Consider the following 5,000-nt stretch of genomic DNA (forward strand, 5'->3'; position numbering starts at 1 on the left):
ACTACACTAAGCAAGACAACAAAAAGTTATGTAAAGAGAACAAAATAATTGAACACATCCAACAAAATATGCTACCCAGCACTTAGTTGACATAGCAGATGCTTAATATATAGTAAAACACAGACAACTTCACAGGAACGACATGTCCTGTCTTTCGGGTTAGATATATCAAATATTAAATTACATAAGTATGGTTGGTTTCACGAAGGGGAGTCGTGCGAACAAATTACTGTATTTAAAAGTATGAAACGATACATATTACATGTAAATTTCTGAAGGTCAGCTCCCTATCTAATAAGCTCTTATCAATTTGTTTTGGGTATAACGCCATTATAGTTTACGCACAATTTTATACTGGTTTCTTGTAACCCTAATTTATTTGGTTTGATATCAATTCAAGTTGAGCTAAACATGAAGCCATTTCAGGTCACAAATTAAAAGAGCAACATTAGTACACTAGATATTCATATTAAAACATTATTTACACAAAAGAAATTACGCATAAAATTCCACTTATGCATAACTTTCATACTTTCTAAAGCCAATCAATAAAAAAGATCATTAAGTCCCTCACCTGCATCTGTGAAGTGTTTAAACTCATTAAGTCGTTCTTAAGGACACTAAACAAACTGTAACTGGTTTGCTCCCTTTTAACCTGATGTCATTTTTCCAGCCCTTCTGCTCCCGTTTTGTGTCCACGTACAGTTAGAATCAAAAGAACGCCGACACTCAGGGGAAATCTTTCGTCAGATGTCTCTAGTGTTCCCATGACAAAACGGACAACGAGTTGCTACTCTTACTACTGCTATGAAATGGTCGGAGCCTTCTTCAACCTTGGTGAATCAAAGACAGTAAACGGCCGTTATTGTTAGCAGAAGCATTGAAATGTTACAAATCGAGTTGCCATATTTCATTCTCAGTTATCATTTAATGTCTCAAATGTCCATTACAAATACTGAATACACAAACACACACACACACACACACACACACACATATATATATATATATATATATATATATATATATATATATATATATATATGTGTGTGTGTGTGTGTGTATGTATGTATGTATAAATATACATACATACATACACACACACACACACACACACACATATATATATATATATATATATATATATATATATATATACACATTTATATATATACATATATATACATTTATGTGTGTATATGATATATATATGTAGTATATATATATATATATATATATATGTATACATATATATATATATATATATATATATATATATTATTATACATTTATTCTTTTATATGTATATATATATATATATATATATATATATATATATATATATATGTATATATATGTATATAAATATATGTATATATACACTATATATACATATATATATATATATATATATATATATATATATATATATATATATATATATATATATTATGAACCCTCAAAATCAAGTAGAAAATATTGGAGTGTCATAGCTAAACAATTCCTTCCGTTAACAGCTATATTTGATTATTATAACATTAGTCTTGTTCAAGTTGCCAATGAACGAAAAAAGTAACTTCAATTATGTTTCTGTTAAAAAATATTAATAAAAAACACCATACATAAAGGACGTTCGGAGAGAGAGAGAGAGAGAGAGAGAGAGAGAGAGAGAGAGAGAGAGAGAGAGAGAGAGAGAGAGAGAGAGAGAGAGAGAGCGACCAAATGGTTTGAGCTTATTCTATTTAATGAAATAATATAACAGCACATAAACTAATTTTTAGACATTTATGAATATCAAAATATTGTTTTTCATTATTATTATACAATGTTTCCAATAGAAATGATTGTGCTCCCAAAAGCTTATCGTTATTTTAGAGATGCTAGATTGACTGCTTAAAACTACTTACAGTTTATCGATATTCATTGAATGTAACATTTCGTAATACGTGAGCATACTTTATGGTAAAATATTTCCCAAATTATTCAGATTCAGGGGTATGCGCTTTCAGTCTTTAGACTCTAAGCCACTTTCCCTTTATTCATCATTTATTTTACATTCTCATTATTGAGCTTTGTCATCTCACCGTCTGCTATCTTTGCCTTGAAGGATTAGCATTGCCATTTGAACTAAAATCTTAAACATATATAGTAAAATCTTTACTACATTGCTAATTCAATCTTTATCGTGAGTGCTTTATGCACTTGATAATTACCGAAACTAAATGGCAAAATTGGAGATAGTTATTACAGGATATAAGTAACGGGATTATTTTGTCAGAATCAAATGCTTATCCAAATAATGGTTGATTTTGGGGGAAAATAACTATAATTGCTTTTGGGCGTTTGGAGGATTTGCTTCCGGATCCGTATATCAACATTTGTCCGGAAGCATATAGTTTGATCATTATATATCATACTCCACTATATACCTTAAATGCTTTGTACTTATTCCGGGATCCAGCTAAGGAATATCTTGTCTTGGTGTCATACAAATATCAAATAGTTCCAAGTTGGAATGGTCAAGTGAAGGTGTTTCTGCTGCCGCTTGGGAGAGATTTCTTTTATGGAGGCTCAGTGAGAAGCTAAGAACCAAAGTTGACGCATTAAGACGAGCACCGAAGCAGAAGGGCATTAATTTTGAAGATAATATTTAATAGATAAATGAATAAATAATGATAGAAAGAAACACAAATAGAAAATAATGAATCATGGGATAGAGGAAGAAGCTCAGGAAATAAAATCTAAAGAATGAAAGGAAATATTTAGGAATCCAAGAGTATCGCTCCTCAGCTGTATGAGTTAGTGATTAAAAGGACAATCAAACTTTTATTTCGGAGATATATTAATATTTGGTTTTTCCTTTCTCCTACACATGGCACCAGCTGTAGAAATTGTGGTTTAACTAATACCCTGATAGGCTGAGGAGCTGGTACGGATAGCTTTTGCTCGAACAACCCGAACTAGAGCTTCACGGATAGTAATGCATTTTTCGGTTGTTAAGTGCCCATCTACTTTGCGTAATTTACCCGGTCAAGAGACCTACATGTAGCACTCCATAGCTGGGCTAATTCGGGCACTTGATCACTGTAAATAAGGACTTTATCATACAAAGCTAAGCCTATTTGAATAAAGATTATAAGACCTTTGTGCATGAAATTGATAAGAAACTGGTTTGATCTCAAAGCTGTTTAATTTCTCAAGATAAAGCTAATAACAATTATATAATCATTGATAATTTACAATCAGGGTATTAGAATGGGGAATAATTTCGTGCTTATGCCATCTATTCGTGTATATTTTCAGGAAAAATTATAGGAGAATTCATTTTGGGAAAATAGGTATATCATTGTTTCATGAAAAAATTTCTGAAAATTATGTCGTTCTGAGACTATGATTTGTCAATAAAACTAATTTTTTAAACTCTTTGCCAGAATGTGATAGCGTCCTCATCTACCTCAATATAAGTTATTTTCGATACGAAATAATAAATTCTGATTGTATTCAAGGTGCTTTGCAGTCATCAGTATCTATTAAATCCATCATTGATTATCTATTATGCAGAGTTAATACTTAAATTTCGTTACTTATCAACCTTCCTTCAACAGCAGCTATTTTATTCTACTGCTGCTATCTTTTACAAATCAACTAATAATGAATTAGGTTAGCCAAATTTACTAGAACATTGACGGTTATCAAACTAATCTCAGGCAATGATACAATATCTTACAGGCTGTATCATGAGTCTACAAGCAGCCTGTCTCCACAACCCCTAAAACTGAAATGAATTTCCTATTTGCTCAGTGTTGGAATGGCCAGGGCAGGGGGGTTGAAGGAGATCCCTCCCCCCCCCCCCTTCCCTGGAAAGCGTCTACTTGGGCCCACTTACGAAAAAGTATCAATTGAGAAATAATTATAAATATATATATATATATATATATATATATATATATATATATATATATATATATATATATATATATATATATATATATATATATATATATATATATACATACATATATATATATATATATATATATATATATATATATATATATATATATATATATATATATATATATGTGTGTGTGTGTGTGTGTGTGTGTGTGTGTGTGTGTGTGTGTGTGTGTTTTGTATTTGTATTGAAAAGTTGAGACGTCAAATTATTATATAGATTTGAAATATGGCCACTCGATTTGTAGCATTTGTATACTTTTGCTAACAAAGACGGCCCTTTACTGTCTGATTCGCTAAGGGTTAAGAATGCAACTCCTTGTCCGTTTTGTCATGGGAATACTAGAGACATCTGACGAAAGATTTCCCTTGAGTGTCTGCGTTCTTTTGATTCTAACTGTACATTGCCATCCTACCAATCGGTGACTTTCAATGATCATTGAAACAGTTTACGTACATTTCTCTTACAAAGTGTTTTGAATTATAATTATTGACAACATCATCTACAATTTTTTTCTACCTGTCTGAAACTGTTATTTATGTTCTAGTGTTTCCTGGTCTTTAATTGAAGTAAAAAAAAAATAAATAAATAAAATAAAAAAGGATCTTATCATTGACTTCAAGATATATTTTGGGAAATGATTTCAATATAAATTATGCCACTAACGATACTCGCTGCCAGTGTATTTCATACATAATCCTTTCTAACTGTCTATATTTCTCTTCCTCTTGTTTTGTTAATGTTTATAGTTTAAAAATTAAATATTTATTTTAATTTTACTTTTCTTAAAATATGTTATTTTTCCTTATTTCGTGCTCTCACTGGGTGGTTTTCCCTTTTGCAGATCCTAGGCTTATAGCATCATCTTTTTCCAAATAGGTTTGTAGGTTAGCAAGTAATAATAATAATAATAATAATAATAATAATAATAATAATAATAATAATAATAATAATAATATAGGATATTAAACTTTCTACATCCATCCATCAGAAAATCAAACTTACCGTTTCCTAAGCAATATTTGAATGATTGAAAAAAATAATG

This window comes from Palaemon carinicauda, chromosome 5, assembly GCF_036898095.1.
Source record: "Palaemon carinicauda isolate YSFRI2023 chromosome 5, ASM3689809v2, whole genome shotgun sequence".
Taxonomy (NCBI): domain Eukaryota; kingdom Metazoa; phylum Arthropoda; class Malacostraca; order Decapoda; family Palaemonidae; genus Palaemon; species Palaemon carinicauda.